The 25871-nt window shown below is 36.0% G+C and overlaps 1 pseudogene; it reads right to left on the reverse strand.

Annotated features, from left to right (window-relative positions):
* Positions 1-19080: 19080 nt before the first annotated feature.
* Positions 19081-19180, reverse strand: LOC111758416 (U6 spliceosomal RNA; annotated as a pseudogene).
* Between the last annotated feature and the right edge of the window lie 6691 nt (positions 19181-25871).

Consider the following 25871-nt stretch of genomic DNA (forward strand, 5'->3'; position numbering starts at 1 on the left):
CTAATTACTCTGCAGGCTCAGCAATTCTTAAGTTTTTTTTTTTTTTATATCGATTATCTTTTTGATAGACATTAACCTTATAGACATTATCCTACCCTGTGACATGGGATCATGCTATGATTTTTATTGACATTTCCTTAATAGTGATGCTCAACTTGTTTTGCTGTATTTATTAACATTAATATATTTACTTTCTTTTTTTTTTTTTTTTTTGGTACCAGGGATTAAACTCATGACTTCGGCTTGGCAGGCAGGCACTCATGCCGCTGAGCAAATCCCCAGCACAATATATTTATTTTCAAATGAACTTGTTTGCTGTCTATGCTCAATTGTTTATTTTTTCACTATTTTTCCTTTTGTTACTGATTTTTGATTTGCAATAGATTCTGCACTTCAACTCATAAGAATATATAATTTGAAAATATTTTCTAACATTTTATCAGCACCTTTTACACAGTGTTATGTCCTTTAATGCACAGATGTTTTTAATTTTAATGAAGTGAAATTTGCTTTATTTTTACCCATGATTTTGATGTCATATCCAAAAAATAATTGCAAAATTAAGTTTTGGAAAGTGTCATGTTATGATTTTTTCCTAAGAGTTTTCTAGTTTTAGCTCTAATGTTTAAGTTATAGGCCTATTTTTTTTTGCATTGTATTTTTTTATGCATTGTATTAGGCTACCGTTCTCCCTTATTCATTTGCATGTTGATAGCATTTATAAGAACTGTTTGTTGAAGAGCTGGGGATATAGTTCAGAGGCACAGCACCTGACCGGCAAATGCAAGGTTATGAGTTCTATTCCCAGTACCAAAAAATAAACATAAAGAAAAAAGAATTCCTTGTTGATATGATCTTTTTTATGGAACAATTTTGTTAGCTTTGTTAAAAATCATTTGATCAACATGAGAGCTTAATTTTGTGTTAAGCTACCTCATTAGTCTACATGTCTTTTTTCGTGTAATTAACATACTGATAGACTATTGTATTTTTGTAGTTAAATTTTGAAATAAAAGTGTCTTCCACTTTCTTTCTTCTTTATCAAGATCTATTTGGCTGAGCTGTAAGGTTTCATGTAAAGTTTGTGATATTTCTACTAAGTTTTTTATTTCTACTAAAAGCATCAAAGAGAAACTACATCCACTCTGTACTTAATATTGATTCCTTTTGATATAGTGACAATAATCCATGGACATAGGATATCTTTGTACGTGGTTGGGCTGAAATTCAGGGATACTCTGTAATTTTAATTTTGCAAGCCCTTCATTTTGATTATATTAATTCTTAATATTTTTGATGTTATTGCAAGTGAAGCATTTGCCTTTACTTCTTGATTGTTGTTTATCGTTGAATAAAAACGCTGTTCACTTTAGCATGTTGACTGAGTCCATGTAATTCCCTGTTTTGCAGCCCAACATTGACGCACAAGATAATGGCACCCAGAAATCCTATAATGTTTTCTTGCCTAGTTGTTCTGCATAGGGTTTCCAATGCTGAAATGATCAGAACTGGTAAAGCTTACCTTTTCGTGATGCACAGAGTGGTACCGGTGTCACAACCTTGCCACACAGAGACGTGTGTCATGCAGCAGGGAAACGGGGCTTCTGTGAGCGTGTGGTGCCACTTGCGTTCCACCTAATGCAGCTTATTACTGACAGGCAGGGCCCACCTCCTGTGTACACAAGTGAGCTGGCTGGCCAGCAGGCCCTGGACCTGAACCCTGTCAAGCTTTGTTTCTGTGATCAGCATTCCTAGGTTTATAAAATGATGCAGTATATCAACTCCATTCCTACCCAAATCTCCTGGTGAACTTGGTGCAATAGGGCTCCATGGGGACCCAGACATTAAACCACGTTTCGAAGCTTCTCTGCAGAACCGACTGCCACAGACTCCACTGCTAACTCTTTCTGGGTGTTTCTGGATGTCCTAGGTTTCAGTACCTAGCTTGCAAAGAAGAAAGGAGAAAAAAGGACACACTTGGAGTCCTTTTAACCCGAGGAGGCCAGGCTATCAGCAGCAATGGTTTATAGCCTTTGAGCTCAAGGCTTCCGATTTAGGAGCAGACCTTCATCATCAGAGCAAAGATTCCAAAACGTTGGAAGACAAGCTCTTATTGCCTATCCCGTTTCCCAGCAGCTGTGCACAAAGTGCCTAAGGAACACATGCCTAACTGCTAGCCAAGGGGGTCACAGGGAAGTAACCGATAACAGCCACTGATCAAAGACATGAAACTGTTCCATCTAATCATGTACACTGTCCAGGTTTTCCTGTGGAGCTTGTAAGTCTTCAGTGAACTTGAGTGCTCCATAATAATGTAACTTCAGATTCTACGTGTGATTGTTACTTACGTGACAGAATAGATTCCTAGTGCTGCCTTTGTTGCCATTTCCCCCAGAATCTTGCTTATCAGATTGTTTTTAAATTATATGCATTTCCCCTTACATTTTTCCATTTCATAGTTGGAAACACTTCTTCCTTTCTCCTTATTATTTATGAATCGTACTCTGCAACATGAGACCCTGTAAAATGAGACTTTCTCCCTTATTGGCTGGAGGCAGAAGTGGTGTCTGTAGATTCTTCATTCTAAAACATTCCCAGATGTCATCTGTCACTCAAATGCCTTATCTCCTGGAAATCATTTTTCCCATGAGGTTGTTCTAATTATGTCAAGTGAAAAGAAATGAATATGGATGTCCAGGTGCTAAATTATAATGTCAACTCTGAACTTTGAAAGTCAGAACCTTCAAAGGCATCCATGATAAATCGTCTCTCAACTTTCACAGGTAAAGGGAACATCTTTTCTTTTTCTTTTTTAAATAAACTGCAGCCTGGTAAGAGTGGAAGTTGCATGGGCAGGAACCAGGCGGAATGTTAAAGGCATTCAGGTCCAATTGTCTACTCTGTACTCTCTACTCAAGGCTAGCATCACTTATTATGTGGTCTGGTTATTTTTCATAAGCTTTTTAGCAAATTAAATTTACATTATAGATTTATTTTTAATGTAGAAGTGGTTAAATGTCTTTCAGGAAGTTTTAGAAAGAAACTCAGCCGATACACATCTGAAGCATAATCTTGTCCTCGGCTGAAAACATTGATTTTATTATTCCCACTAGTTCCCAAAGTGAGCTCCAGAGAAAGCACAGAGAGACCTTTATCCCTTTACGTGTCCCTCTAGAAGAGCAGAAATTCCCCAGTGTTTAGATTGGTGCTTCCTTTTCATGTGAAGTAGAGATTCCTGAGGAAAGGTCCCTAGCTACCAGTTTGGGTATTGTGACTAGTTTCTTTCATCTTTTACAGGGAACCTTAAATTCATTAGCAGCCCCTTTAGTTCCTATCACAAAAGCCTAAGGTGTGCAATTGTGAAGAGACAAGCTGCTGATGGGTAGAGAGGCTGACACGTTACCTCAGAAATAACGACTGATTTCACGAATAGATTACATCTTCAGAAACTTTCAATTTGGCTACTTGATTAGACTTTTCAAGGAAGAGGTTGTATTATTTTACACATCTTCAGATTTGCAATAGCTTTGCATTGCCTGGGTATTTTGATGCCCTGACTTCAATCTACCTTTTCAAACTCCCTTCTCCTTGCTCCTCACTGTGATTGTACGTCTCAGTTAAAGTAGGTGACTGTCTGCGTGGAGACCATCTTCTTACTGCTCTCAGTGTTCTATTTTGTTGGCTGGTTTTTGCAGCATAATTTAAAATGAAATGTCTACACACCGTCTTAGCTGAGACAGAACCATCTCCTCTGCTAATTGCTTACAGCCTAACTCCATGAGTGTTGTACGACCCTTTTCTCTCAGTACACATGATGTTAGAGTATTGTGCTCCTTTGTATTTTTTCCAGTTACTTTTGTTAGCTTTGTGAGACATTTTACAAGGTGTTCATTTTCAATATAAAGATGATATGCTTGTATATAAAAACTACCATAAAGTTAAAATTTGAATAGCAAAATTGAATAACAATTAAAACTCACATAACAAAAACAAATTACCCTAACGTGGGAGAGAAAACTATAAACGCTTAAAAAAAGACTATCTATCTGTCTTATGGAAAAGTAGTCAGATTTATACTAAAAGTCATCAGGAAAAGAAATAAAATGACAGTATGATTGCAAAAATTGCTCACGCTAACATAAAATTAATGACAAATACAAAAATACAATTGCACTAAATACAAAATGCAATTTTACTAAGCCAATTATATACTTAAAATGTCATATAAAAGAAAACATAATACCTTTTGTTGCTAAGAATCTGGAAAAAGAGGTAAACTTTTGCATTGCTAGAATAAGTATATATCCATACAATTAAATGGAGTACAACGCATCAGTATACATTTATATATATATTTATATTTTTACCTTGTCACATGAGTGTAACACAGTGAATTAAAGTTTTTTGGTTTTTGAATGCTGAATTGAAGTCTTACTTTTAAGTCAATAAGTATTATCTTTTGAAAAAAATGTAAATTGTGCTATTTTGAGGACTTTTTTTAACTTATATTCATGAAAAATATTGTTTTTCCTTTGCCCTAAATGTAATGTCTCTGGTTGCCAGTTTTTTTTTTTTTTAATATTAACTAGAAAATGTTCTTTCCTTTTGAATTTTCTGGGAAAATTTATGTAGAATTGGTTATATTTCTTTATTTGTTGATGGGTAATATACCCCAAAGAATCCATCAATGTCTCGAGGTATGTTTTAGGGTCTAATTTAACTATGAATTTTTCTCTAATAGGTAAGACTTAGTGAAATATCCATTTGCAGTTTCTACAGTTATGGCAACTTTGCCTTCCAGGAACTTTTCAATATCACATAAGTCATCAAATATTTTGTTAGCCATAGTATTTAATCATTATTTTAATAGTATATTTAAATTATTATCTATAGTGACATCTACTCATTTGCTACTGAAACTGGAAATTTCTCAGTTGATGAGACCCCATCCAAAAACAAACAAAACAAACAAACAAACAACCCAAGTAGAATACAGAATAAAATAAAATAAAATATTAGCACAGCATATTGGAAGATAGTGATTGCATACAATAAGATACTTTAGAATTTATACTTCTAGTTTTACAAATAATTTACAAAGACATTAGGAAAAAAATGAAAAAGGAAACAAATTCAATATAAGGTGGTATATATTAAAAAAAAAAAAACAGGTTGAATTTCTGCTTTGATGTCAGGATTGGGTATAGCAAAATAGTTACCTAATAGCTGAAGCAAAAAGAAAGTATGATTATTTATATAAATTATAAGTTCAAAGGTTCATTAAACTGTAGCTAAGACTTACAGAATAAGTTTTCATAAAAGGAGTGAAAGAGAATTCACAATGAGTTTTGCAAAGATAATGTACCATTTCTCAGCCTTCCAAATCATGCAGCGCAGTTATTAAACAGAGAGATTTATTATTATCTTATTCTGTGGAAGATATTACTAGTTTTTGGGAAAAATTCACAGTTTATTTCTCAGTTTTCAGGCAGTTAAAGAGTTTTAATTTCATAGGTTGATTAGGTAAAGATCTCTCTTGGCTTTACAGAAGTATATGGTAAAATACTGACAAGGAGTACCTCACAGGCAAGTAAAAGGTAAGACTTCTCAGTCTCTTGAGTTCAGTTAACTACTCTGGAGACAACTGGAGATGTCACTTTTATTGAACAGCATTTTTATCATCATATCTTCAATGGCAGGAGAGAACCGAGAAAGGAGTTTTGAGTATGATAATAAAATATTAACTTTATGAAACTAAGAAGGGTAAGAAAATGCAATCATTATTTATTATGTACATTGTTAAATACACCAGCATATATCTAGCTTCAGAGTTCAGCATAGGTATATTTATGATATGACAATGATATGTAATTAGATTTCCTACACAGCACTATGGCAAGGTAGGAGAATTTCATTTAATTTTATTATGTGTGCCTTTTGTGATACATTTCTAGCAAATCAGGACTTGATGAATCATTTAGTAAAAGTTGGCAAACTAATACAGTAACCCTTGCACATAAAGTAATTCTGATTTCAATAAATGTGTTTTTGACAAATGCCTTGTTGTCACATGATTTACCAGCTTAGTGGGGAATGGACCTACAGCAGCAGAGTAAAATGGGCCTCTTTTGCACTTGGTCCTAACTTTGCATGCTGAGAGAAGAAAAGTAGAAATTATATTTAAGATGAGGTTAGAAAAACATTATGTTTGGGTTAAATTGGCAGCATATAGATCAAACAACAGAAAAAAAAAAAGCGATAAAGACACACCAAGTTTACTTTTATCTTCAATCATGAAAATTATTTGCATCTGCTGAGGAATGAAAAAAAGCCCATTAGAGTTAACTGAGCATGTTAAACTATAAACCACACAGTGACATCTTACATCATAAACTCGAGTCCAAAGGGGGAGCAGTCACTTCAGAGTTAGAGACCTCAGCTGCACTGCCACGACTCTCTTAAGGTTTAGCAGGCATTTGATGGAACAGGGCGGGCACACTGCATGTGAAGTTGTTTTCTTGGTCTCCACTCTCAGATTTGAGAGCTTGACTTGCTTTGAGATCCTGCATCCATGAACAGTTCCACACCATTTGAAATTAAGGAACTGATAAAAGCATCTTCTCAAAACGTCATTCATACGTAACCCTGCAATACTTTAGTCTAGCCCAGGAAGGTAAAAGAGTTTATCACTATAGCTACCCAAAGGTCACAGAGAGGAGAGTACATATGTGAATATTCTCATGAGACTGCTATAAAAACAAAAATGCAAAGTACAGAAGAATTAACAGGACACTTATCTTAGGAGTTCTTAAAAATAAAAAGGGTTTGGAGACACTAAATCATTTCAGTGTACACATATTTTGTTATTGTTCATGATTTAGATCATGAATCATTTAAACAAAGACAGAGTAGAGAAAGAGAAGAGAGACATACAGTAAATGAAAGAGAACAAAGACATAGAGACAACGCTAGGCATTTTATAGTAAAATAAGATACTGGAATGAAGATATTAGAAAATACTGTAGATTTTTAGGTATGACAAATTGTAAGATTATTTTTGAAAGTTCCACGTTTTGAAATGTTTAAAGAATTTGTTTACAAATATTCACAGAGAGAGAGAGGGTTGGATAGACATAGTTGAAATAAAGTTAGTCATTGAGCTGGAAATTTTCAAAGCTAGATGATAAGTATGTAAGAACTATGCTACTACTGTCTCTCTTGTGTGTGTTAGAAATTTTCTAGAAAACAAAAGCAACAACACTGTTTCTTGATGGTGCAGCAGGTAAAAGTGTTATACTTTGTATAAGAGAAAAATTAACCTTAGAGTGGAGATTTATGAAACCTTCCAACAACACTGATGCCCCTGTATTTATAACTGAAAAACAGTCAAGTAGGAGTCATTCGAATGACTCCTACCTCAGGGTAATAGCACATGTAGAAAGCTGTAGAATGGAGAGAAGTGACGTAAATTTAAACACTAGACCACTTAAACTGAAGTATACTGAAGAAAGCATATTTCTAAGAAAGTTGACTATACTGATATGGCTGAGTCACACAGGATTTAATGCCTTTATTTTAAACATTCTGGGCATTTGTATGCCTAATAAACATAAAAATTTCTAGCAGGAGAAACAAGGCTGAATCATATTAAATTAAAAGATTATTGTCCTTGAAGAATGAAGGCTGAAAGTAGATGCAGGAAGGACTGGTTTCTCAAAGAGTACAGTGAGTAGGACAGTGTAGCAACATTCCAGTGGTGCTGACATCTGTAGACCTGTATGCATGTGAGTAATAATGCCTTGGGCAGTATTCTAGATTGAGGGTATAAACTAGAATAAGAAACTCAAAGAAGACTCCCAGGCTTAGGCATTGAAGGAAAACATGACAACTGCACACCTAGGTGGCTCTGCCATTCATCAAGATATACATGAGAATCAGTTGGTAATAAACATGTTTATTTCTAGACTTGCAAACTTAGAGTTGCTTTGCAGCTTTGAGATGGTTAGACATCCTGCAGAGTTATTTTCTACAGTAACATGGACCTTACAAGGTAAGTCCGGTCTGGAAAAATAAACATAGACATCTTCACAAAGACAAGATCCCCTAGGTTATATACAGGAGTGAAAGAAATCAGAAATTCACAAACATAAGGCTACAAGGAGATGACTTCTGCTTCCCTGTAGGCTACCTTAATCACTTTCAATCTGTGAGACAAAACTCCAGAACTTAATACCGCTAGAATTTAAAGGAGAGTGAATTTTGTGGAGCTCACGGTTTCAGTGGATCTAGTCCATGTGAACTGCCTTCAGGGATGAAATGGCATTTCGAAATAGATATGGAGAAAAACTGTTCACTGCATAGAGCTCAGGACTCAGAGAGAATAAGGGCCATGTATAAGAATACTCCCCTCCAGTCAGAATTGCTCTGCTCCTCCCAACCAGGGAAAATGATAAATAAAATTAAGCAGAAACCACCAATGTCCCTGTAACACTGAGAAGAAGCCTGCAAACCTGTGTCAGCCACATAAAGCTGAGAAAATTTCCAAAATCATGGTGTACATAGTCCAGAGCCCTAAATGGACATTAAGGAATAGAGTGAAGTTCAAAAAAGAAGAGAGCCCATCCAAAGTAAGTTTCCTCTCCTGGAAAGAATATTCTGTTTTCAGAGGCTTTCTAAGGTCTCTGAATAAAAAGTCAGTATGGAGAAATAACCTGTATTTTCACAAATGACAAATAAATAGTAAGAGGAAATCTTTCACAGTAGACGAAGAATTAAATTGTGAATAAAAAACAAAGAACAGATAAAAAAAAATACATAGAAAACTGCCACATACTCCTGAAACTTATAAGACTAATCAATGCTCTTTGTAGTGATTTATAAATCTGCTACTGTAGTAAACACATCAATAAGGTTTTTGTTCTAACTTTATTGAAAATTACAGGTTAGGGGCTGGGGATTTAGCTCAGTGGCATAAGCGCCTGCCTTGCAAGTGCAAGTTCAATTCCTCGTACCAATTAAAAAAAAAAAAAAAAAAAGAAAGAAAGAAAGAAAAGAAAAGAAAATTACAGGTCAACTTAAAGTAAATTCAAATGAAAATGATAAATAAAAGGAATCTTAACAATGTACTTCTGTTGCCAGATAACAAAGCTTATATAGTAATCAAGACATTGTGGCCCTGACAAATGGTACAACGTGATAAATCAAGGGAACTAAAATAGCAAAAAGAAAAACAAAAAACAAGATTCAGAAACTGATTCTGACAGAATTGATTGTATGATTTATTACAAACATGCTTTTAAAATCCACTGGGAGAAAGGGTGGCATTGCCAAAATTGTAGAGCCCTATCAGTTGAGGTTTTTATAAAAATAAAATTTGATTTATACTTCATACCATATAAAATCATTATATGTCTATACACGAGCTTTAAATCAATCAAACTAAGAGGAAAAAGATAGAGAATTATGTTTCATGACCTTGAGACAGATAAAATTTAGGATTTTTATTGCTTTAAATAATACTTAAATATTATAACATACAAGGCAAAACAGTTAAAACACAAAATAGCACAATAATTTTTGTTGAAGAGATAAACCAATATGAGTATGAAAATAGAAGTCACAAAGTAAGGAAATATTTTACCTGTACTCACATACACAGGACACCGTTACAATGAGACATTATAAAGCTCTCCTGAAAACTAACTAAAAATATTCTGACAAATTCTTACATAAGTAGACAAAAAACTTGAAACAATACTTCACATAAGATGGTATTATGATGATGAATAGTAACATTAGTGGTTATAACACAACCAAAGAGTTACTACAGTACTCCCACCACAAAATTAACAGTATTGATAAGCCAGTAGAATGAGGAAGACTCTCACATAACACAGATTATAGTGTCAGTTATTATACTCAGCTGTGGAATGTATTTGACCAAACCACTTCAAGCAAATCATGGGTCTATTGAGACCCAGTGACTCATTCCTCCATTTCTGTCCAATAGAAAGAACAGCTCAAGTTTGGCATAGAAATATACAATAACCACAGTGAAATGAACATGAAACTTCCTACAGGACATGTGTTCAGTCATTAGTTACAGCACTCCACATTGGAAGTAATACGAATGTGCGTACACATTGGACTCACGTTGTTGCGTGTTTGTATGATAGAACACCATGCAAGAATTTAATGAAAAGCAAACCACTGTTGAATGCAGTAAGAACGATGACTCTTAGAAATATGATTTTAACTGAAAAAGCAGAAGGCAAAAAAAAAAAAAAGTCACTACAACATGTGTTAACTAATGTGGGGCTGCAATGCCAAACTAATCTGTGGTAATAGCAGTCCAGACAGAAGTTACTTTAGGAAAATCATTTCATAGGCAGAGGATGGTTTTTATATCTGCCTAGTTGATGATTACATGTAAATGTGTGGTGTTTTCTAGAACCGAATGCTTTGATATTTTTTATGCTTTGGTGTGTGCACATTGATTGTCTAGGATTAACAAAATACTGCAGTCTGAATGGCTTGAACAGCATTTATTTCTCATAGATCCTTTGTGTGGAGGTCCAAACAAAGGGTTGGCAAATTTGGTTTCTGCTGAGGATTCTCCCTATTGGCTGGCTATTCACTGTGTCCTCACTATGTGTTGGTTCTGTGCTGAGCCATATTTGTGTACAAATGTCATGGCTGGGAACACTAGTCATGCTGGATGAAAGCCCACCCAAGAAACCTTGTTTCCTTCATTATTTCTCTGAATCGCCACTTCCATATTCACTCACATTCTGAGATGTTAAGAGTTAGGAGATTATCATATTCAATTTGTAAGGATGGGTTTCAATCCCAAACATGAAGCATTTTATGAATCAATAAGAAAAAAATATCGTAAATCAAAGTTGAAATAGAAAGAACAGCTAAGAAAATTAGGGGGGGAAATGAAGCCTGACTGGGAGCAGCTTTATCTGACACTTGAAAAGCCAGAGTCTGTGATATCACCATATCCAAGAGAAAGAGCTTTTCAAAGAAGGACATGTTCAAATATTTCAAATGCTCTTCAGAGACCAATGAAAAGAAAGACCTAGCAGAGTATATTGGCTTAATGTAAAGGAAGACTACCGTTGACCTTAGTGAAAGCAGTTTTACTGGAGTGGAAAAGGTAAAAGACGTGCTCAAGTAGGTTGAGTAGGGAATGGAAGGTGAAAAGCAGAATACGAGTGTGAAATCACTTCACATGAGTGGTTTTCTGTAAGTCAGAAATAAAATGGAAGTAATAGAAGAAAATAAGATAGAAAAATGTGGTTGATTTTGGTTTTGTTTGTTGCTTAAACAACTTGAAAAGACTTCTGCATGCTTGACTATTTGCCTGTGCAACAGGGCAGAAGTTTAAAATATGGGGCAGAAGAAAGTTAACCAGGACATGACTATAATAACAAAAACAAAAATATCAGCTGCTGGGGAGAATGGGGGGGGGGGCAACTGAAATCCCTGGACCTCGGCAAATGCAAAAATGATGCAGCTTTTATGAACAACAGACATATAGCCCTCAAAACTTTAAAACACAGCTATCATTTGTGATCCTGCAATTTCACTTTATCCTAAAGAATTAAAATTAGGTTCTCAGAGAGACATCTGTAAGCCCTTGTTCATTACATCACAACTCACAACAGTCAAAATGTGAAAACAACCTGTATGTCTATCTGCAGAGATGAATAGAGAAAATCTGGTAGACACAAGCAATAAAATTTGACAGCCTCAATAAAGACAGCATTCTGTAAGATGTGATGGAGGATTCTTAAGGTCATAGAGCTAAGTAAACTAAGTGGTCAAGGAAGGACAATTCTGCAGGATGTTATTTACATGACAGATCTGAAATAGGCATATTAATAGAGCCAAAGTATGGGCTGGTGATTGTTAGAGGCTAAGAGGAAGGGGAACGGAGCAGTTGCTAAAGAGTAACAAACAAACTCATTGTGATGGATAAGTGTGTATAGTCTGCAAAGAGGTTAGCTCTAATCTAAACAAGAGAAAATTGAGGAACCTATGAATATTTTGCCTTCATATGCCCTTTTATTAAGAATGTGTATCTAAATTTGAATCCATTCCTCTGGAGATCACCAGTTGAACATTTATGTTATCTTCTGTGCATAAAATATTTATGATTAGTGTTCTCAGTATGATAATTTTCATACTACAATATACTTAATATTCATTAACAAAGAATGTGTAAGAGCAAAATATGTTTATATTTTCCAGTTAAATGAAACTTTTTCAAGGTTTCAACATTAATCACGTAACACCTCACAGTCATACGCAGCACAGTGTCATGTACTTAGTGGCTACTGTGTAAATGTGTGCTCAATATACTGTGTTTCAAAAATAGAACAATTCAAAAATTAAAAAGTAGGATGTTTTAATATGCTTAATCTACATGTAATGATTCTTTTTCTACTGTTTTTTTAACCACCATTTACAAAAATGTCCTTAAAAACTGTGTAGGTATAAAAACCAGATGTGTACAAGAAACTGGACCAATATAATGTACGATCCCAAGGGATATACTGGTTTTTTTTTCCCAAGTATATAAATCATTCACCTTTTTAAATTACCCTAGGGGTAATAGCTTCTGTGAAGGGATGCACCCATAAGAGAAGAGAGAGACCCAAACTACATGAGGAAATGTCCTAGGGCTTAGATATTTTAAATACATTCCACACGGAGCTTTGGGGTTTGGTAGAGTAGTTCTCCTAGTAGTTCTCCTAGAGGCTTTCCCACTATAAGAACTAGGGAAAGGTTGTGTGATGAAGTCAGTAATAGAAGTCATCTTTCTGGAGAACAGTAGTGGTGTTCTAAGAGACGGGAAAAGAGAAAGTCAGAGAAAGAGACTTACAGTTCTTTCTTTCATTTTTTTGTAAATAATGGAGAAAATTTTATTTATATCCTATATATTCAGGTGTTTCTTATTTGGAGGACTTTGCAAATAACTGATATGCTAACCTATGAATTACAAGAAGATATGTCTGTTAAGAAAATAATTTTTTTTTTTTTTTTTGGTAGCAGGAATTGAACTCACGACCTCACATGTACCAGGCAGGTACTGTGCCATCAAGCTATTAAGAAAACTAAGACAAACAGTTTATTTTTAAAGTTCGAATATAGCTCCTAGCCCTCCTACCTCCTTCCATCATTAATCCATTTTCCCTAAATACAATTTATTATGGGAGTTCAATAGTGTTTTCTTTAAATCCTCTTTTACTTATCTAATTATTTAATTATCTAAGATAGTGTTTGTTAATGCTTCCTCCTCTATATCAAGTAGGATTCATTAAATTTAATGTGTATTGATGTCTTGCTGCAAAGAGGACATATTGTGTCATATTGTGTATCCACACTGAAAGAAGATTCTAGTAGGGTTGAAAATCCCCTCTCCATCAAGTTGGCTGAGGACTGGGCCAGTTACCAATCATACTAAGCAAGTGGGTCCTTCCACAAACTGACAGCTGCCTATATGTGCTTCTCTCTCATTACATTCTGATTCTCCCTCAACAATCTGCTGAAATATTGTGATGTAAAGTGCAACATTTGTGATAATTAAATTATCCTGAAGTTCCTTTCTGATAGTAAAGCAATGTTTTAATGGAAATCTACTGTCTCGCATAACAATCTATTTCTCTTATGCCTTAGTCTATTTTCTCTTATGCCTGAGTCTTGTCCCACTTCTCTTACATTCTAATAATCTAAAATCCAAAAAAGTCCTGACCCAGTGTTTTCTTCAGTGTTCTTCAGGTAACCTCAAGGAAAAAGTAGTAAATCAGATTCTTAAATCTACTTGTGACTATGCCATGTCCCACACTTAGGGAAGCAATAGATCTGGACCTGGGACCCAAGAATGCAAATCACAAGTTCACTGAGTGCTTCTCACACAGACCTGTTTAGGAACCACTTTCCTAACTCTCCCTCTTCGGTACCTACTATATTTGTTAATCTTGTTGAAGGTCAGTGGTGTCCAATTTTTTCAAGAAATGCATATTCAGAGAGACAAAGGATGCATCTCTCTCTATATATATGACTATTTTAATACCTCCTACTCCTCCATTATGTAGGGTTCTGTTCTGATTCAAGAAACCGCAGGAAACTCATCTAATCTTCTTTCATAATGTGATTCAGAAATCCTACCATGAAAATTGTCCATTGCCTTGGCCTGGGATAATTCATACAGCTGCTATTACCATGAATAAAACAGCTCAGCCAAACTGGCGCTTGTTAAGACCATGGTCCTTAATCTTGTATGCACATAGATACCACCAGTGTAATCTTCCTAAGCCACAGTACCATGATACAATTAAGTCCAAATATTAAAAAAAAAAAAGGAATACCATGTTGTTTCCATTCTGAAAAAATTCAGGTATATTCATTATAGCTTTGTTCCCCCACGGAACTTTGATTAGAATACCATTTTATAGCGATTGCACTATTTTGATAATCATGTATGTATTGGTGTTTTCATTCAGCTTCTCTTTGAGTAACCTTTGTGTCATCACTTCATATTAAAACAGCTAGGATACATGATTTTTTAAAAATAAGAGAAAGTACAGAGAATCCTTGAAAACGCACATGATTCAGGATGACATGTAGTTTGTCTGATTCTTATCAAAGTTTACTTTATGCTTCCTGGGAGAAAGACTCTAATGATATTTTGTGAATCTTTTTTTCAATTTAGGCAGTTAAAGAATTGTTCTAGCATAATTGAGTTACAACTCAGACGCGTTCTTTGAATCAAACATTAATAAAACTTCTAAGTCATAAACAAACTAAGATTTATCACTTGTCCTTAGGTTGACACTGCTATTATTCTCAATTACTGCTGAACTCGCACACATTATTCTCTAAATGTCTCCACAGATGGGAAATGGGGAGAGAGTTTTGCTTTACAAGAATAAATTCTATTTGTGGTTACAGTTGATTTATATAAATATTGCCTTCCATGGTTATTTTTAAATTTTTATATCTATGGAAGTTCCTGGAAAGGCAGTCACATATTTTGGCAGAAAGGGCCTTAGAAACATTGTTTTGGGGGTGCCAAAACACACTGGAGATTTCAGAATACTTGAGTGTTGCTCCACATTCAGAGCCTGGTGATGAGTGGGTATCAAGAAACAGGACCTCTCTTCTCCAGGATACCAGTTGGTGTTGCAACCAACAGTCAGCAAATTCTGGCTCTGAGCAGCAGTGAGCTGTTCTGGAATTGTCACCTGAGTTCTAGGGAAAGGGTTGTGCCCTGACCTGTAACTGTAGCGCACCTTGCTGACATTATCATTCTCCTATGAAGCCACATTTTGGAAATTCATGGTGAATAATTACAATGTTATTAGCTTCTCTGTAATGACTTTTATATGCCAGCTACTGCTTTAAGTACTTTGGTCAGTGGCTCATGTAAACCTCATGACAATTCCTACAGGTAGTAGAGATATTGTCAGTATGTAAAACAAGGTCTACAAAGAGCAGTAGATAGGAACTAATCTGTGAGATGGCCACAAACTGCAGAGTTCTGGTGAGGTAAGAAATACCAGACCTCCATACAACTCATTCTATGAGAAAAGGATTCCAACGTCTATCCATTGGTCCATGGTGTGTGGTGAAAACTAGACCACACAAAGAAGCACCTCATATCTGACAAAGATTGGCCAAAATTTCTGCTGATGACTGTCGCAGTGGAAGAGAAATATATCTTCTGTGAGAAAGGGTTTGCTAGAACAGCAGACTGGTCACACAAATGAAAAGCCTCACACATTCTTTATGTGCAATTCATAGGGGTACACTTAACTGTGATTGCCACAGTGAGAGCCAGATGTGGGTTCATTAATGGCCCATCCTTCCTTCCTTCCTTCCTTCCTTCCTTCCTTCCTTCCTTCCTTCCTTCCTTCCTTCCTTCTTTCCTTGTTTGCTTCTTTCCTTTATTCCTTCCTTCCTCCTTGCTTTCATGTCACTCCTCCTCTGCCACAATCTCTTCCTTCCTTGGATTTTACAGTGTGCATCATGCCTTCCATAATAAATCCCACATATTAAATGGCTTAATAAACAAAATATATTTATTTTCTTCTTGTTTGGGAAGCTGAAAGTCTAAGATCAAAGGCCCTAGTCACCCTGGTTTCTCCAGGGCCCTCTCTTCTAGCCTTAAAAATGTCTTCCTTCTCATTCTATTCTTATATCACTTTTTCCTATGTCCCCAAATCTGACCTCTCTGTATGTAGACTTTCATAATGTCTCTTCTTTGTCTTATGAGAACACTGTGCTTATGTGGTTAGGGACTTGACATTATGAATTTATTTATTGTACTGTAATCATCTCTTGAAAAACCCTGTCTCGTCATATTGTCAATTTGCCAGTTAGGGTAATGCATTTGACTTGGAGGGAACACAATGTAGTCCATGAAACAGTGTTGTTTTAGCCCTATTTTGAAGCATACTACATAACACAAATACCCACACATGTAATCTAAGAAGCTGATAATCTGGTCTTAATTTCCTAGGAGAATATTTTTTTCTTATGCAGAAAATCACAACTAGAAAATAACTATGTGCACCAGCAATTTTAAGTGCTAATTTCGCACCAGCAATTTTAAGTGCTAATTTCTTGCTGAATGAGTAGGAAGTGGTAAGAGCTACCTTTCTGAAGAAAAGTGAAACATGATTCAATCTGCTACCAGCTGCAGGTGGTGATGTGGAGAAAGAGGAAGGTGGTAGATTGCTGATGTAGACAAGCCTGAGCCTGAATACTAGGACTTCTGCCTGCCATGTGTTTGTTCAGGAGCTACATAAACTGGTCACGCTAATCTGGGTGGATCACACACTGCCAGTATGAGTAGAGCACAGAAAACACACATGTGTGTACAAATGCACATGCTAATAAACTGGACACACACGAGCACTCAGGATGAGGATCTATGGAACGCATTCCTGGAACACATTAAAGGGTATTTAGAATTTCATGTTCCTCAGACAAAATCTTGAGAATAGCCTTGTGGAAAAGGCACTGTACATGTGAACATCTAAAGCCACAAAAGCCAGCAAGCTTCCACCTTTGTGCTAGTCAGATTCCATTACTATAAAAAATACCCGGATAAACAGTTTACAAAGAAGAAAGGCAGGTCTGGGCTTCATTTTCAGAAGTTTCAGCCACTTCAGGCCATTGCTTCTAGGCCTGAGGAAAGAGGTACATTATGGAGGGGTGTGTGGGAGAAGGTGCCCCCTGGAGGGTGTGGGCAAAGAGAAAATGAGAAGGGGTATGGTCTTGTATTCCCTTCAAGGCTGCACCCTAGTAACCATCTCAGACTTCCTTCTGAAGATTCTACTGCCTCTTAGGAGCGCCATAGGCAGGGAACAACAAATGAACACACACGAGCCTGTTGGGGCATTTGTCTAAACCACAGGAACCCACAGATTGCAGTGAGGATTCTTCAGTGCAGAGCTGATCTTCTCCCCTGCATTTTATCAGGAACTCAAAGAGAGTGAGGAGGCCCAGCGTTCCTTTGTTCACAGTAGATGGAAGGCTCTTCTTAAGCCCTGGTCCTCACAGTTTTGATGCAAACGCATGCCTAGAATACAACAGCGCTTGACACAGAGATGCTGTTCAGAAGCATTCATAACTGGACCGAGGCTCATTCTCAGGCTCCTGTGCTCAGCCTTGTACATCAGAAGCCTGGAAGTATAATTCTGGCAAAAGCCATTCTCTATCCTAAAACTGAAGCTCTTAGAAGTTGTTCAAAGTTGCTTCAGAGTTTAAAAATCATAGCCCAACAGATTGAAAAAACAAATTCATCAAGATTTCCAGGAAAAAAAAAAATGTTAAAGCCAAATCATTTCATATACCAGTATGAATGAGCCAGAAACATGAATCTTTAAAATAATCTTTTTTTTTTTTTTTTTTTTTTTTGTCTTTTTCCTTTTTATCGGTACCAGGGATTGAACTCAGGACTGCCTGCTTGCAAGGCAGGCGCTTATGCCACTGAGCTAAATCCCCAGCCCCCCTTAAAATAATCTTATAAGCCCATCAGCAGAAAGGCAGAAAATTCACGTTAGAAAATAGTTGCCAGTGAATGGGTTATCAGTTTTCTAGCATTCACAAATGAGGTGCAGAATTAATTCCATAATGTCTGCTATTAAACTATTTTATCGCATTACTCCTAAGGGAAGCGTGCCAAAGAGACAACCTCTACCACTAAGACACTGAACCTAGCAACTGTTCTTACAAGGAACATGAGGGGAAAGCTTACAGTTTGCAGTGTAGGTTGCTTAGAGTTCAAAAGGAAGTAAACTTTCACAGCTCAAAATGCATTGTGGGGCTGGGTGACTCCACTGTTACCTGTAACTTTTACAGGACCTAAAATACAGTTATAAGCGCTAGCTCCCATTTTCAGGCCTTGGATTTTAGGTAATTATTTTTATGACTGAAGTTCTTGATTATGAAATGTCCTATTTTGATGCAGTGATGATATTGTCATTCAGTTAAAAGTAATTTTGATGGTGATATCATCTTTCGCCTTTGAATTATGTAGATGTGTCTTGCTTAAGACACAAATCTTTGTCAATTTCTGTCAGTGCTTTCTAACTGTATTTTAAAATATTTAAGAAGTTTGCTCTTGGTATTTTAATTGTGAAACATTTGTCAGGATTTGGATGATGTCTTAGCATGTGGTCCCTGTTGTGGGAATTTTATTAATTAATTAACTAATTACCGAGAATAAAGCTCAACATCTCATGCCTAACAGGCAGGTGCTGTGCCGCTGAGCCAGGTCCCCAGCACACAGTCCACTTTGTTCAAAGATATAACATACCTTTGGAAACAGTTTGCATTCTAAAATTCCTCAGCTATGTGTTTGTCAATGTCTGTCATCTTTATTTTTCAGACTTCTTGTACTTCTCTGTTTTTTTTTTGGGGGGGGTTGGTCATATCATGTTTTCAAAGCAAAGAATTAAAATCTCATTGCTGTTATTTTTTTCTTTAAAATAAAAGAAAATCTGCTTTTAGAATCATGGGTATGCATACTTTCTTCTTTATATGTGTTTTATTAAAAACAAACAAAACTTGGAGAATTTCATCAATCTGCCCGTCGTCCTTGCAAGGGGTTGTGCTAATCTTCTTTCTATCATTCCAGTTTAGTATGTGGCTTGCCAAAGCTTGGAGGTTGTTTCAGTAAACACACATGCATTATTTAATGCTCATGAAATCATCATCTTTGTCTTTAATAATGTTTCTTGTTTTAAAACCAACATTCTGTTACAATTCATTTGTTATGGCAGCTTCCTTTTGCTGAGTATTATATTCCATGTCTTTTTCAATTGCGTTTCTCCAACTTTAGATTTAAGGTAAATCTGCTGTAATCAGCACACAGACTGCATAGCTGAGTATTCTTATCCAAATCTGATTGATGATGGTTAAAGAGTGGCCCTCTAAAAGATGTTCTGCAATAAACCCCAGTATTTATGAATGCTACTTTATTGAGAAAAAGAACTTTGGAGGTGTCAGTAATTTAAAGATTTTATATAAGATATCACTAGAACTTGCAAGGCAAACTATAAACACAATGATGTCCTTCTGAGGGACAGAAGAGACTAAAACTGAGGAAGAAGAGCAGGTGTCATGAAATTGCAGGCAGAACCCGGAGTTAGTACCATAAACTTCTGAGCTCCTGGAGCTACCAAGATTTGTAAGAAGCATGGAAGAGTCTCTCTTAGATTATTTGCAGGAAGTGAGCTTTGCTGACAACTCGATTCTGGGTTCTGGGGCTCTGGAACTCTGGAAGAATGGAATTCGGTTGGTTTAAGCTAAAATGTGCGTAGTTATCTGTTGTGGCTTTCTGAGGAAAAGGCTTAAGACACAATCTACCTGGGCTTCTGACAAGCACAAATGCTGCAGCACTAGAGATTCCAGATAAACTTCCTCTAACTAGAGGTTAACATGGTTTAAAGCAGGACCTTTTCTTAAACATAGGGAGTTGTCTATGTCCTCTGTATCTTTGTCCTTGGGTGACTCTTCGTCATGATCACCACAGAAAATGAGATATGTATCAACACTCTTCCTTTTGGTACTCAGCCGTGCTCATGAAAATGTCACAAATTTTATTCTGGTTCTCAGATGCTGATTTAAGAAATGAAATTCAACAGCCCCAAGTCCCTGACTAACACTGTTGGATATTTTTTTGTGTAATTCTTAGTTTCTTTACTTCTTACTTGGTCGAGCAGGTCTTCAATACATTCAAATTCTCTCGCTCTCTTCTTTCTCTCTGTGTCTCTTTTCTTCTCTTCCTGCCTTCTCTCTCTTTTTTTTTTTTACTTTTAGTTTTCTGACAAATAATTTAGTTGCCTGAGCATTACGTACAGAGCATGATTTGCTAACAGTCCTTATTATGAACCATACTAAATATGCTACTGTACAACCTCTTGAAAAGTCTTCTAACATGGCTTAGTCCAACATTTCCCCCATTCCTTTGTTCTCATGATGTGCAGAACATCTTCATGATTTCCACCATTCCAGAAATGATCATGAATCACAAGGCACAATCTACACGCAAGAATGGGATAACAATGGTGGAAAAAATAACTGTAAGGAGATTGACTTTGCAATGAATATCAGTCTTTGCTTCTGGATTTTCAGCCTCTTAAAGCTGCTGGTATTTCCAACATTTGATAAACAACAAAGTCAAACTTCAGCCTGACAACCTACAATTTTGCAGAATTATTACTACTGAAGAAACTATGTTTTTGTTATTGTGAGAAAAAGAGTTTTTCGTACATCAGCCAAGCAACTGAATTATAACTGTTAATACTGAAATTTGGAACACATTTTCCTACCAAAATTCCTGACCAAGAGTAAACAAACTTCTAGAACTCAACACATTAGCTGTTTGAAAGAATATTTGCATATATTCATGTTTAGTATTTTTGTTACATTTCAGCTAGTGAACTGCTTGCAGTTTCTCCTACTAATATTTCTATCCACACCTTTGTTGTCTTCATACTTTTCCCTTCACATTAGGCTTGCTTAGGGTTCCATAAATATTCCTCCTCCTAATAATATGAGTTGTGTGACAGACAGCAGCTTTCATTATTTACTGTCTCTGATCTTCAGACTGAAGCAGGCAGCCATCCAGCTCGGTGATTTCCTTGGCTGCAGGACCCAATGTACTGTAGTCCTGTTAAAAAAAGAGAACTGTTAAGATTACTTAATTACTTATATATGCAATGTCAGTTATTAGCTATATATTGATATATGAATACTTGAGATCAGCTGTATCTAGTACAGTGAGAACAAAACATTTTCAATCAAATTTAATTTCCAATGTTAGTATGTTGAAAAAAGATAATTCTTCATATCACATGTATTGGATGGTAACATTTTTCCCAGATCTCCTCTTGACATACAATCTACATTACTGTCAAGATGCTATACTTGTAAGTGCAATGTAAATACCTCTAACATAAGGATAAGAAAAGAGAAATACTGCAAGCCATGGTTTATGTACTATTTAGGAGTCATAATTGGGAGAACTTAGGTACCTGAAGAGTGCTACCTTTTCATATTCTCTTCTTTTCAGAGGAATTTAGAAGTGTTTCTGTAAGCTAGAAAACTGTGTGTGTGTGTGTGTGTGTGTGTGTGTGTGTGTGTGTGTGTGTGTGTGTATGATGTGATACTGCTTAAAGATTTGTTCCTACAAAAATTATCTTGAGATTTGGTTCCTGTGAATGTTTTCATAATGTGTCACAATGAGTGAATTAAAAGATGTCTAACTAACTAGTAAATCATGGTTCTGCTTGCGTCTATCGGTGACTGACACATGAACCAGCACCCCAAGGGAAGGAGACCCAACCCGGATGTAAATGGCATAGGTGGACTGTTGGCTTGGACAGAATAACAAGAGAGAAAAAAGGGAATGTCTCCATTTTGGAAGAGCTGTGGATTCTTCCATTATCTTTGAATGTTGGTCTCCAGTTGCTTCAGGCTTCCAATGCAGACTTACACCAGGGACTCTATAGTGACCTTCCAGACTTTTGATCTTGGATGGGTGCTGCATCCTTGATGGCTCTTATTCCATGGTTTTACCTGCATAGGCTGAGCCTTAGGGGATCTTCTGGTTTATAAGTGCATATCCAGCCCTAGAGGATTATTCCCCTTCTGATATAAGGGATTATTATCTGTAATCCTAACAATGCATTGCCTTCACTAATTATGTTTTCTACTGAATCTGTTCTTTTAGAGACTTCTAAGTGATACTGTCCTCAAAGTAATAAAGTTGAAAAGTATCCAGGTCTTTAAGGAATGTTTTTCTTATGGAAATGAGCACTTGATCTTTTGATCTAGACTGTTCAGTAAAAGATCTGGTTGCTACAAGGCAAGCCCAGTGTCTCCTGTGGTTTCTTATGCACACACACACACACACACACACACACACACACGCACACACACATCGCTTGCCATTTACTCACCTGCTTACACTGTGTGGAGTCATCACCATGGTGTGATCCAGCAGGGGACCTCAGCAGATGTGGCTGTACATCTTGGACATGTTGGTCTCCTTAACCATACACTTTTCTTTGTATGGGCCCCATCTCACACATTTTGTCATACCAACACAAAATGGACTAAAACATCATTCACACAGACTGGTAAAGAGATATTAAGTGAATAAAATAAAAAATGGAGCAATGTATTAGCACACAGTACACACCATTCATCCATGATTTCTAGCATTTCTGTTGCAACTTCATCAGAGAATAAAACCATCTACATCCCTACATTCTTAATTTTGAAAGTAGTGCTACTTAGATTCTTTATTGAACAGTAAATAACACTCACAAAAACGCTATAGTAGGGTCTAGTATGATAGTCACAGTTATTAGAGTTCCTGAGACCCTCATACCTCTACTAGATATGTGATTGAAATACTGTTTTGTAAGTATGATTGCCTAGGACGATCTGCATAACTTTAAGGAAAACCACGTAGACATTAACAAGACTTTCCCCCTGGAGCCTCAGCTATCACAAATTCAGAATTTCTTTTTCTAGTTTTTGTTATTGTTGTTATTAGTTTTAATACTATAATACTTTCCTAGGTACTCTTAATTAAGACAGATTACTTAACTTTCTTTCTATAACGTAGACAGTGACATGTATTTCAGAGTGCTACAAAAGTTATATTATTAAAGGGGTTGCTAAAAGAAAGCAAAATTTCAGTATTAATAATTACTCTGTGATCAATAAATAAGGTGTGAATAAATTTAAAAAATTATTACTGGAAAGCCATACTGCCATTAACCTCTATCAAAATACTCCTTTTTGCTTCAAACATCATTATTCTATTGCCCCTGCCACTCTCTGAAGTAGTTCTGGAATTCCTTTCTCCTAAGTGTGTTTATAAGGTGTGATTAAAAAAATGTGAGTGCTGCTGTCATGAGCTTTGAAACAGAAAATCAGTCTTATAAGAAAAGATCATGGTGTGTGTGGTTCTTCCCCAATATCAAATTTGCCATGAAAGATAATTATTTTGAAGCAATTAGGATATTGATATTTCTATTAGCAATTAGGATATTTCTATCCTATCAGAAGAAAACTGTAAACAGAATTTGGCTCACCATTGGTTTTATAAGCAGGGCATGGTGGGAATATTAATTATTTACAAATGGTAATTTAATAATAACAGAAATAAATTCCAGGGAACTGGAAAAATATGAATTAAAGTGTTACAGATTAACTTTTTTTTGTCTTTTTCTTTTTTATCGGTACTGGGGATCGAACTCACGACCACACACTTGCAAGGCAGGCACTTATGCCACTGAGCTAAATCTCCAGCCCCTGTAATAACTTTTTGTTCCTTTATTGACCAGTAGAACACACACACACACACACACACACACACACACACACACACACTCACGAATGTTGTGGGATTTCATTTTACATTGTGTGCAGAGTAAAAAAACAGCAATAACATATGTCCCCAAAATATCCATGATTCAAGAGACAAATAAATGCCATTTACACGTATATGATGCTGGTTGCACTCGACTCAGGATTTCAGAATGATTCATATGTCCATTTTTAAATAATATGACTTAATTTAAAGCTGAACTGTGAAGACAACCAGGATGCAGAATATGGTTCAATTGGTTAAAAGTGTCAGAACTTGGATGCCAACTTCATTTTAGATCAGTAAACCCTCTTATGCAAGGTAAGATTTTGAAAAAAAAGTATTGATTCAGATTCAGATATAAAGAATCTGTTTATCTGCAAACTGGGTGCATTGTAATCAATTCCAGCCTCCAGGCAGAGCTATTTTAGGTGTGTATCAATAGAGACCTCTACAAAGGAAGGTGCAAGAACTCTCGCCTGCAGTGTTAGCGTGACCAAGAGCTGGGCTGCTTGATTATGATGTGACTGAGTTCCTCACAGCCTGTAGCTAATTTCCAAGAAAGGCTCCTGCTGAGCCTCCCCTCTATACCCCAGCCGTACCCTGCACCTACTGGGAACGCCTTCTTCCCCTTTTACTTTAATCAGTGTTTGTACCTCCATGGCCATGGTCAAGTCCTTGGCAGTGGGACTGTCCTCCAACAACAGTCTTCAGTTTTCATTTGTTTCATTCTTTCACTTTACTGATCTCTAATGAATTTTTTAGACTTCCTGTTTCCAAGATTATTTAATTTTATTCCTAAATACTATGAAGGTGCATTCTTTTTTCATTATAGTACAATTATGTGTTCAATTTTGGCTAACAGAATGGACGTGGAAATAAAAGAAGCTTTTTTGTGTATTAATTCCTCCAATGTCCCTGGTCTTATTTAAGCTGGAATTCAAAATTTATTTAAAAAATTCTTTCCCCTCATCCATTCACTGGTACTCCGTTTGTCTTATTAAATGTTTGAAATGGAAAGACCAGAGTTTGCAGTCCTCAGCACTTTCAGATATTCTGCTCTACAACTCCTCTGACCAACTACATATCAAAATTAAACTTAGTGACAATAGGAAATACATCTTATTTATCATTCTATTGAGATCTTGCAATATTTGCATAACCACAAAATTAGTTATCCTATGGGATATGTTATTTCTTCAACTCATTCATTACTTTAGTTAATAGCTGCAAAGCACTTAAAACCAGGCTTGGAGTATAGTAGCATAATTACAGCTAATAATACAATTATTGTAAGTATAATCTGGTCAACTAAAATTTAATCAGTGCTTACTATGTGCTAGACATTCTCTGGGCACTGAAGACAAATTCAGTATGCAATTATTATGTTGGTTCTTGATGAGCTCTTGAAAGTGTAATAAAAATAAAATAATTATGGTAGCAAAATATATGTTATTGACATTTGCCTGATGACTGCTACTACTCTATATCTTTTTACTTTGACCTTTTTTTCCTTATAATGACTTTATATCACCCCATACTTAAAGTTGGAGAAACTGCGACATAAAGAGATTTTACATATTACCCAGTGCTACAAAACTTGTAACTGAAAAGACCAGAATTTAAACCTGGGGATTCTAACTTCAGGGCCTTTGCTATTACTGTTTACACCATGCCTGCCATGAAGTTATGCAAATTGATGAAAGTGTGAACAGAACATGATGGAGACACTTCATTAACCAGTGACACCAGGACCAAATTTGAAAGATGAGTAAAAGATTACTAACTTCATTATAGTGGTAAGGATATGGTAAATTATCTCCTATTGAGCACTGGTTGACTGATTGGTTAATAGAGTTAATTTTAGGAAGCATTAGTTAGGCTAGTTAGCCTAAAAGTAATAAATTAGAGTGTATCTTGCTTGCAAGATGTTGAAATGTAGCTCATGTTATACTTATAAAAAGAG

This window comes from Cavia porcellus, unplaced genomic scaffold, assembly GCF_034190915.1.
Source record: "Cavia porcellus strain 051 isolate PalLab524CR breed Dunkin Hartley unplaced genomic scaffold, mCavPor4.1 scaffold_2, whole genome shotgun sequence".
In the NCBI taxonomy this organism is placed as follows: Eukaryota; Metazoa; Chordata; class Mammalia; order Rodentia; family Caviidae; genus Cavia; species Cavia porcellus.